Genomic DNA, 11,867 nt, shown 5'->3' on the forward strand with positions numbered 1-11,867 from the left:
CTAATCGTAGGAAGAAACGCGATCGAATTGGGGTCGGCTATTCACACCCCCTCTCTAGCCGTACGAAGAGATCCTATCAATACCAACACTATCACTTACAATACCACATGTAAGTTAGGCTAATCCCATAGCCTAAACCTTCTTCATGCCACTAGGTAATGAATACATAAGTTAAGCCCTTCATTCTCCCTCTAAGAGGGCAAACTCCCTCTAGGTAATGAAGGCCTAACTTACTCCCTTTCATTCTCTCCCTATTGTCACACATCAAACCATGCCCCATTTTTGGGCACACATCAACAAATTCACTTGTTGAAAACTCTCCCCTTGAAGAGTTGCTCATCGTTGTTCATAACTTCACTCGTTGTGATCAACACGATAATGAAGGTCTCATACCCTTCATTATCCTTAACCCAACATTCTCCCCCAATGTAGGCAAATGTCCATCCTTGAGCATTATCCACTTAAAACCACTTGCACAATGAGGATATCCACTCCCCCTTTAAAGTTCAAACGCTCAACCTTGAGCATGTTCTTAACGGAAGGTTAACCACCTTCCAAGGTTCATGAAAAATAATTTTCACGTCTTTAAATAGTCCCTCCCCCTAAATACATGGTGGTAACTTCTGTCATTGCACCAACAATGACTTGGAATCCCTAAAGCTTTAGGAAACCCAAATTTTAAAAGTTTTGAGGTTCAAATATTCAAAATTTGAAACAAACCTCAACCTAAACTTCAACTTAGCCTTCCTTAACCAATCCATCCTTGTTTTCCACATGAAAACACCCTTTTTTATGTATACAAATATATTTTGAAAGGTTAGGAATGGTTACCTAGACTAGAATAGGTTCAAAATGCTGAAAATAAGCTTTCCCAGCCAAAATCAGCATCTTCGATCGATTGGAGTTGGGTTCCAATCGATTGAACCCTGCTGAATCGATCCACTGATCGATTCAGTCTTCTTGGATCAATCGGCTGATCGATCCAGCGAGCTTCTGCTCGTGAAAAATACCTTCTCAATCGATCGGCTGATCGATTGAGGCACTCCAATCGATCCACTGATCGATTGAAGGCCTGAAATTGCTGAAATTCAATTTCAGCCAATTTCAGAAACCCCTAGAAAATTCTACAAAATTTCAAAAATCGTGAAAATTTGTGTAGACATTATTTAGGGTATACTTTATCATAGAAAAATAGTTTTCTATGAAAATACATCATATTTTCAAAGATTGACACAAACTTGAAAACTTGCATAAACTTTAGTGTTTTCTTCAAGTTTGTGTCTAACTATTCAATGGTGATTACTATCAAAAGATAGCCTTCACCAAGGTTTTCCAAAATTATTTTAAAAACATTTTCAAAACCAATATCCCACCATGTTCCTTGGGCTTAATGCACATGACTTGTACATTAGGTTTCCCAATGATGGGAAAACACATAACTATGTGTTTTGATGAACTTAAAACTCAAAGAAATGCACTAAATCAACATGTTGAGTTTTGTTCATCATCCTAACATCTCACTTGTATCTATTGTGCACAAAACATATACAACTCATCTTATAGGTCTTTGTGAGATGTAAAATTTGGTTTTGCCCTAATCTAGGGATCATGCATATCTATCTAGACATTTTGTAGATATTGGACATCCACCTAGGATGTCACTTGTTGATACACTTGTACCACTTGTTACCACTTGTTGGTACCACTTGTTGGTAGCACTTGTTGGTACTTGTTGTTGATAAATGTCATTTGTCCTTAATTTTTAAGGAATTAAAAATAATGCATGATAATGTTATGGCATACATCAAAATGAAATAGCTTTAAAAAAAATTCCTATGACTACATGATGTATGTATGACATGACATGGTATTTTTTATATTTTTTATAGTAAGTCATGAATGAAAAATACAAAACTAAATATGATGTCATGGCATATAGTGAGCAAATAATCATGGCAAGGTTTAGCACAAATAAAATACCTAGATTACCTATCTAAGTGTCCTTAAACCTTAGCTAAGTTAAAACTTAACCCTAGATTGCCCTCTAAATGCTCCAAGAAAATGCCAAGGCCTAAATTGGCATTTCTAGTTCTCTTGATTAACTTATGCCAATTGAAATTAACTTTATTCCTCAAATGTTGTCATGTTTCGTTCTTCCACAAGAGTAGCATTTTAAATTAAGGCTTAGATTTGCCTTAAATTTCCTAAGAACATACCAAAATCCCAACTTGGTAGTTCTTATGATTTTCCAAATTTATGTTACTTAAAATATCATCCAATTTATTAAATTGTGACACATTTTACTCTTCCCAAGAGTAAACATAAATCCACTTCTTTTTCAAAGGTTAATAATAACCTTGAAAATGCTCCTTGAGTGTCAATTTTTTCAAAATTGGGTTAACTACCCTTCTTCTTAGAGTTGACACTCTCTAACCCATCTATGGGGTAGAGAAGATGCTCCTAGGAACCCAAAACCTATTGATGCTCCTTGGATGCTCTAGGTATTCACTAGGGATAACTTCCCTAGATACCTTCCTAGTGACCTTGTTTGACTTCTTAGAAGCCTTGGTCACTTTTTCTAGGTCAACTCTAGGGATAGCCTCCCTTGTGACCTTGTTAGTGACTTTCTTAAACTTCTTAGAAGTCTTAGTCACATTTGTTGTTGCAAAGATACTTCTAGGGATGACTTCCCTTGTATCCTTGACTTGACTTCTAGACTTAAAGTTGATTCCATAGCTATATGGAACCCTATGGTAAGTAGGTACATCCCTTTTAATTTTAGGTTTGTATCCCAAACCTCTATGGCCCTTGGATGACCCTTGTTGTCCTAAACCTAGATTTTGCTCATTTTGCCTTTTCAGGATATTTTCCATCCTTTTTAGGGTCTTTTCTAGTTTGTCAAGTCTTGACCTCAAGACTTGATTTTCCATCACTAAGTCCTTAGTTTTTGGTTTTCCATTAAATCCATGAGCATTTTTGTTTCTAGGCTTGTAGCTAAAATCCTTAGAGTTCTTGTCTAGACTTTTACCTACATTCCTAGCCCTAAGTGTAGTAGTTTTAGCATGATAAGCTACATGATTTTCTTTAATTTTATCATGCCTCCTATTTTCATGATAAATAGCATTAAAATGATATAAATTAGTGCTAGCATGCTTTTTACCATTATTCAAGGGAGTAGGCTCAATAAAAGTTACCTTCTTTTTTACCTTGGAGGCTCCCCCTTGAATTGAGCTTCCTCCTTGAGCCTTGACCACCTTCTTCCCCTTAGGGCATTGACTTCGGTAATGCCCCTTTTGGTTGCACAAGAAGCACACAATGTGCTCCTTGCTCTTTTTTGTTCCGGGGATCGTCTCCTTGGGCTTCTCCTTGCCCTTGGGTGCCACTTGGCCCTTCTTCTTGGCCAAGTTGGGACACTTGCTCTTGTAGTGCCCATTCTCCCTACACTCAAAACATATAATGTGATTTTTATTTTTAATTGAATTGTTTATACCTTCACATGTAGGGATGACACTTGGTCCTCCATATGATGTGGATGTAGAGGCTTCCTCTTGATCCGATAGTGATGCTCCTCCATTTGATTTAGCTTGACTTGTGGAGATGGAAGCTTCTTCATCCTCTTCTCTTCTTGACCCGGATGTAGAAGATTCTTCTTGCTCTTGATCCGGTGTCAATGAAGGTTGCTCCCCCTCAATCCTAGAGGTGGAGGCTTCTTCATCTTCATCTTGTACATGGAACAAGGAGTATGCTCCCTCCTTGCCCTCTTCATTGCATTCCCTCGAAGATGAAGCTTATTCTTCTTGGACTTCTTCTTCGGAAGTTGAGCATCTCTCAACTTCGGAGTCCTCCTCTTGGTCTTGCTCCAATGAGTCGCCCTCTTTGGATTCGTCTTGGATTGGTGCAGTGGAGGGGATCTCATGCATTGATGCCAATTTACTTCATAGCTCCTTGGCATCCTTGAACTCTCCAATTTTGCATAGAATTGTGTTAGGCAATAAATTAACCAATAATTTGGTTACCTTGTCATTTGCTTCGCACCTTTGGACTTGCTCCGGGCTCCATTTGCTTCTCTTGAGAACTTTTCCCTTTGAATTCGTTGGAGCTTCGAAGCCTTCCATAAGAGCAAACCATTGCTCTATTTCCACCATTAAGAAGTTTTCGATCCTTGATTTCCAAAGATCAAAGCTTGTAGATGTGTACGGTGGAGCCACCCTTGTGTCAAATCCAAGTCCATCTTGGAATTGCATCTTGAAGTTGAGCTTCTTGAATTCTTTGACTTGATGAATTTGCTCCAACTTCTTTACCCTCTAGCTTTGCTTATTATGTTTGCCCCTTCCGGCGATGATTCCGGTGAAGAGCGACCTCGCTCTGATACCACTTGTTGGGACCGAAAAGTAGCTAGAGGGGGGGGGGGGTGAATAGCTCGTCGCGTGCTCGTGTACTTGGCGTTGCTTGTTTCTTCAGAGATGTGCAGCGAAAATACAAGAAACAAATGCATACAACGCTAACAAGGTAGATTTACTTGGTATCCACCTCCAAAGGAGGTGACTAGTCCAAGGATCCACACACTCACACACTCTCCACTATGTAAACACTCCTTTTCGGTAACTACCGAAGGCGGAGAAGCCCTACAAGACTCTCAATACAAGAAGAACGAAAGGGTAGTAAAGAATAAGCAAAAGCTTACAAGAAATGCAATAAAAACCCTAACCCTAGATTTCTTCTTCTTGCAATAAAGCCGCCTCTTGACTTGGAAGAAACTCCAAGATCCTTCAAGAACTGGCATGGAGAGCTCTTTGGAGTCACTGGTGAAGATCTGAGATGAATCGGTGAAGTTCTACCGAAGCAGACGCACGCCAACGGCCTTTATCTACGCCAACGGTCGGATCCCGATCGATTGGATTGCTCCCAATCGATCGAGGAGGCTTTGGATTGATCAGTGGATCGATTCAGAGCACCTCTGTGCTCTCTGGAATAGCCTGGATAGATCAGCTGATTGATCCAGGGCTTATCGCGCGAAATCGCAGCTCCCAATCGATCCACTGATCGATTGAGACCTCTGGATCGATCCACTGATCAATCCAGCAGGCTTCTGTACACTCGCGGCTTCCTCCCAATCGATCCACTGATCGATTGGGACGAAGGCTTCTCGCAGGGACACCCCAATCGATCGGCCGATCGATTGGGCTCCAGCCAATCGATCGGCTGATCGATCCAGCTGTTGGTTTTTGCCCAAAACCAAGTCCCAAAGCCCCCAAACCAACATCCGGTCAATCCATGACCTGTTGGTTCATCATGTCTAGCATCCGGTCACCCTTGACCTGCTAGGACTCCCTCACCAAGTGTTCGGTCACTCCTTTTGACCCACTTGGACTTCTATTCATCTTGCCAAGTATCCGGTCACTCCCTTGACCTACTTGGACTTTCACCAGATGCCTGGTCAACCTTGACCCATCTGGATTTCTCCGTGCCAAGTATCCAGTCAATCCTTTGACCTGCTTGGACTTTCACCAGATGTCTGGTCAACCTTGACCCATCTGGATTTCTCCGTGCCTGACTTCACTCACCAGGACTTCCAATCTGCCTAGCTTCACTCACTAGGACTTCCAATCTGCCTAGCTTCACTCACTAGGACTTCTCTTCTGCCTGGCTTCACTCACCAGGTCTTTCACCTAGCTTCACTCACTAGGATTTTCACCTGGCTTCACTCACCAGGACTTTCATTCTGCCTAACATCCCAGTTAGGACTTCCCAGTCAAGTATTTGGTCATCCTTGACCTACTTGACTCTTCTTCAATCAATCTTGTATTGTCAAACATCGAAACCCAAACCAAGACTCAAGCTTGGTCAACTAGGTCAACCTTGACCTGAGGGATGTTGCACCAACAGTCAAACCATGCACTTGGATATGTCCATTCAACTTTGTTTAAAAGAATTTTTGGTGATCTTTTAGCAAAATATAATTATTAAAATATAATTATTTTGAAATGTTAGTGCAATTGACCTCTGGTCAAGGTTGAGTAGATTAACCAAACTTGAGTTGACTCGAGTTGGAATTTTGATATTTGATAAATATATTAGTTAATTGAGATGTCAAGTAGGTCAAGGTTGATCGAATATTTAACAGTTGTTAATATGTTAAATTAATTAAGTGAAAAGTCAAGTATATCAAAGTTGACAGAATACTTGATAAGATATGAAAAGTCCAAGTGAATCATGGTTGAACGGACACTTGGTTATTGAAAGTCCAATATGGAGTTGACATAAGAAGAAAGTCCAAGTGAATTATGGTTGACCGATACTTAGTGGTTGGAAGTCTAACAGGGAGTTAGAATGAGGCATGAAGTCCCAGCAAGGTTGACTAGATGCTAAGAAACAAGAAAGTCTTAGCAGGAAGGTTTACTGGATACTAGGCAATAAGGAAGTCCCAATAGGTCAAGATTAATCGAATGCTAGGCAATGAAAAGTCTTGATAGGCCAAGGTTGACCAGATGTCGGGAAAAGGAAGCCCTGATAGATTGAGTCTAATTGGATACTAGACAAGATGAGATTTCAACTTTGGTAAGGCTGAAACTTGAATATTAGTCAATTGATAGAGTATATCGATAGACTAATGGATGTAAAACCTCAAAAATAGGGTCACTACAGTATTGCTACAGTAGTTGTAAACAGTATTTTACTATAGTAATAATCAACTAATGAGTTTTATTAGTCGATTGATTGGCTTTGTAGCAATGTATAAAATTTCAAAACTTAACTAATTATGATCAGTCGACTGATGTCATTGTTCAAGTGAACAAAAAGTTCAAAACTCGATTACAAGATTCAACTGTTCATGATCAATCGACTGTAGGTTGAGTAGTCGACTAACAGTGGCCAAATAGGTCAAAAAATAGCTGTTCTACAGGTGTAAAAGGTCAGATTCGATAGAGCAATTGACTGATGGGTAAGATCAGTTGATTTCTAGGTAGAAATTAACTTGAACAACTTGAGGATGAGGATCCTCAAACTCCCAATATTCCAGAAAAGTCTTCCTCAGCCACAAGAAGCAAAGAGTAAGAAGCCACTCAGTTATCACACGAAGAGGAACTTGAGAAATATGAAATTGAGACTTTGACAAAGAAGTGCAAAAAACCTCAATGAAAAAAAAACCTCAATGAGTTAGAAAAGTCTTTCTGAGCCACCGTCAAAGCCGCAATTGAAGCTACTCTTTCTTGGGTGGATGGTAAAGACAAGATTTCATTTAATCTATCTAAGGTAATCAAACTTTTGTTAAGCATGTTTATGGAAGGACAATTATTCATAGCAGGTGATGATAAAAGAATCACATGAACAACCTCTTGATGACTCTTTGAGATCAAGTATATTTGGTAAAGGGCCAAGACTAGTAGCGGAAGGATAAGGAAGTATCTTGCACTAGCACGAGCATGATTCAAGAGACATTTCCTTAATGGGGTTATTGAGAGAAGAGGGAAGCGTGACTACGTCAAACTATCTGCTCCCAACTGAATCTTATAGCGGTCGAGCTTTTGATTTAAAGCAAGCATTTCTTGGGAGATAACCCAAGTTTCTTTCTTGCTTTTTGATTAAGTTTTTCTTTTCTTTTGTTTGTAGTTTAAACTTTTTATTTTATTTAATTTTAGGGCTAGAGGAATCCACAAACTGGTCGTGGCAACCGCCACGGGTGTGGTATAATCCATAACACAAAAGGCTATTTCTATAAGCTTGGCTAAGAACATACAACATGAAACACGGCTAAGCTGTGTTGGACAACATTGTCATGTCTCTCTGTAGATGATATTTCAATTATACATAACTTTTGATCCGGGATGAACCATGGGGTGTATAGCTAGTCAAATCGAAGTAATGTCAAAGATCTACAATTGGGTACCAGATTCAACTTGTAATGACCAATTTCATACCCAAAAAATGTTGTTTAAAAGTTCTTTTAGAAGTCTAGAAGAATTTTATTTAGGATAAAGATGCTCAAACGATGATGTGGTGAAGGGAAAGTGAAACACGATGGACAAGGACATCATCACTATTGTCTCTACCATCAAAGCTAAGTAGGCTAATCAAAGATGCATATTAGATGAGCGTAATGACAAGGTAGAGTAGTATAAGTAACCAATAAGCCAATGATCATCTTTGCCAAGCGAATGAGAATCACAAGGGAGAGGAGAAGCATTACATCGCCAGAAGATAATCAACATGTATCATTGGCATGTATCACTAGGTAACCTTCCTCACTCACCTCCTCCTCTGTTGTAGAGTTTGTTATTGTTACCTACTGTTACCTCTCATACTCTATTATAGCAAAAGGTGATTACACTTACCCCGGGCATCCCTCATGGTCTATCCTCAGGTTATGTGAAAGGAGATAAATCACGGAATAAACTTATAGCCGACTACCAAGTAACTATAGGGTGGGAGAGATTTTTTTTCCCAGAGGGCATACGCCCGTCGAAAATTGATCCATTACCCCATTGTAGCAAAGCTTCCACCCTCTAGTCAATTGGGAACCTCTCTAACTCCAGTTGTGGAAGAAAAGGACGAGAGAGAAGATCTCACAATAAGAAGGTAATGAAAAAAAGCTTAGCAAGAGAACATGGGAAAGCACCAAACATGAGAAAGGAACAAGAAGAAGAGACAACGGAGAATTATAATGGTTCGGCGGCGTATCTACTCCATGAAAGTAACAAAAGCTTTATTAAAATTCTCTCAACTCTTACATTAGGTTTACAATGATCTTATATAAAGTGCCCAAACCCTTGCATGATATGTTGGACCGAAAATACAAAAAAAAATTCTCATTTTCTAGGTTTTCAGTTGCTTCCCGAATGAGACATGGCATGGTCGTGCCTCCTGGGCACACCCGTGCTTAGGCGTGCCATGCCTCTAGTATTGAACACGGCTATGTCATGTCCGGTGAGCACGCCCGTGCTTGGGCATGCCACTCCTATAGAGCCAGAGATGACCCAACTATACCTAGTAGGGGCGACCATTACAGATCGTACCCCTTCTTCCTTCTTTAACAATGTCCTTCATATTAGCCTCAGCTCAGATATAAGCACTTATCAACAATCTCCATCTTGACAAATATTCACCTTCTTCGAAAAGCATAAATATTTGAGCAAAACTCCACTTAGAACTCTAGGTTAGGACTTCGTACCTCTAGCATCTAGAGACATAGATGAACTTCTTTGTGGTCACTGACTTCGTTAACATGTCCACAATATTATTTACAGTGTGAACCTTCTCAAGTTGAATTTCTTTTGAAACAATCAGCTCTTCGATCTTATGAAATCTCACATCAATGTGTTTGGTTCTCGTATGATACACCTAATTGTTCACCAAATAGATAACACTCTGACTATCACACAACAACTTGACTTCACCTTGCTAAATACCCAGTTATTTGACTAACCTTGTAAACTATAAAGCTTCCTTCACTATTTCAACTACTGTCATATACTCTGACTTCATAGTATGGATCATACCCAGTAACTGAAGGATCTTCTGATTGTTTGCTAAACATGATAATATAATCAATTGTATTTCTTAAGGATCTAAAAATCCACTTCACTGCATTCCAATGCGATCGACAAGGATTTGAGAGGACTTACTCACCATACTAACTGCTTATGCAAAATCTGAACTCGTACAAACCATGATATACATCAAACAATCAACTACACTGACATATGAAACCTTCAACATCTCTTGGATCTCCTCATCCGTCTTTCGGTACTGTGTACTAGATAACTTAAAGTGTTGTGCCAGATATGTACTCACTGATTTTGCATTATTCATATTGAACCTATCTAGTACATTCTCTACATAGCTACGTTGAGATAATCATAATCTCTCTGTAGCTCTATCCCTGTAAATCTCCATTCTAAAAATTTTCTTGATCTCACCTAAATCTTTCACGTCAAATTTCTTACTCAATGGTCTCTTTAATTTGTTAACATCTTTTATCTTCTTTGCAGCAATAAGCATGTCATCTACATATAGTAGTAAGAAATTAATGATCTATCTTTAAGGCTTTTTACATATATACGTAGCAATCAAACTCACATCTTTATTTATTTTGAATCACGTACAAATCAAAATGCTTGTATCAATGTCTAGGAGATTGTTTTAATCCATAGAGTTCTTTCTTAAACTTGCAAACTAAACGCTCTTGTCCAGGCTGACTAAATTTCTGAGGTTGTGACATAAAAATTTATTCCTCCAAATCCCCTAAAGAAATACTATCTTCACATCCATTTGCTCTAGTTGTAAATCATGATACACCACCAAAGTCAACACCGCTCTGATAGACGTATATCTCACCACTAGAGAGAAAATCTCATCGTAGTCAATCCCCTTTCTTTGTGAATACCCCTTTGCTACAAACGAACCTTAAACTTCACTTCTGCTCCCTCTAACATTGCTTCCTTCTCCTTGAAGACCTAGTTGCACCCTATAACTCACTTTCCCTTAGGAAGTTCCACTAGATCCTAGGTTTGATTCTTATGCAATGATTCCATCTCCTCTACTATAACACTCATCCACTTATCATTCTCAGAGTTGTGAACCACCTCTTGGAAAGATGTAGGGTCTCTACTACTGGTGATGAGTACATAAGATATCAAATCCTCAAATCCATATCGAGTGGGTGGCTTTATGACTCATCTCATCTTGCCTCCAATTATAATGTGATCCTTTGTGTACCCTGAGCTAGTATCATCAGAGTCATGAGTTCTAAATCCACTTGCACATGGTCTTTCTCCTTGCTACTATTCATTGATATTACTTTTCCTTCTTCTCCCTGAGTACATTGTAACATAGTTTTCTTGCTACTCTTAGGATCCCAAAGTTTGAAATATTTAACTCCTTTTTTATATCCCGGAAAGATCCATTGCTTTGATTTTGCATCTATCTTTAATCTTTCCTCACTAGATTTGCTCATATAGGTTGGATATCCAGATACTCGAAGGTGAGAATAATTAACCTGATTTCCTGTCCATACCTCTTCTAATACTTTGCCTTCTATTGTTGATCTTGGTGATCTATTAATTAGATAGCTTGCTATGTCACTTCACCCTAGAATTTCTTTTTGCAAGCCTTGCATTTAGCTTGAGACATCTTGTCTTCTCAATGATTATCCTATTTAATCTTTTCATCACACCATTCTATTGAGGTGTTTTGAGAACTGATAATGCCTTATAATCTTATGTTGCTCACAAAATTTTAAAACTTTGAATTTGTGTACTTAGTCTCATTATCTGACCTAAGACATTTGATCTTCCTTCCAGTCTGGTGCTCCACTTCAAGTTTTCATAGTTTAAACTTCGAAAGTCTCTGATTTGTGATGTATGAAGTATACCTAGACCTTTCATGAGTAGTCATCAATAAAACTCATAAAATACAAGTATCGTCCATGTGATGTGAAACTAACTGATCCTAAAGATCCGTATGTACATAGTCCAGAATCCCCTTTATCTTATGAATTGTCATTTTAAATTGTACTTTGCTCTATTTCTTAATAATACAAAATTTATAGAATTTAAGCTTGCACGTCTTGACACCCATCAATAAATCTCTTTTGTGAAGTTACAACATCCCAAATTCGCTAATATGCCCTAGCCACATATGCCACAAGAGCATGTTGTCTGATTCAGTTCCTTCGCAGTAACTCTATTTACAATCGTAGTCCCTATCAACCTGTAGATGTTCCCTTCTAGTTTTTGTCCTTTCATTACAGTCAGAGTTCCCTTGTTGACTTTCATCATTTTGATCACTGATTTATAACTACAATCAATATTGTCTGGTGTACTTAGTGAGATTAAATTCTTTCTTAGATTTGGTATGCATCTGACATC

The sequence above is a fragment of the Zingiber officinale genome, chromosome 9B (genome assembly GCF_018446385.1).
Source record: "Zingiber officinale cultivar Zhangliang chromosome 9B, Zo_v1.1, whole genome shotgun sequence".
NCBI classification, from domain to species: Eukaryota; Viridiplantae; Streptophyta; class Magnoliopsida; order Zingiberales; family Zingiberaceae; genus Zingiber; species Zingiber officinale.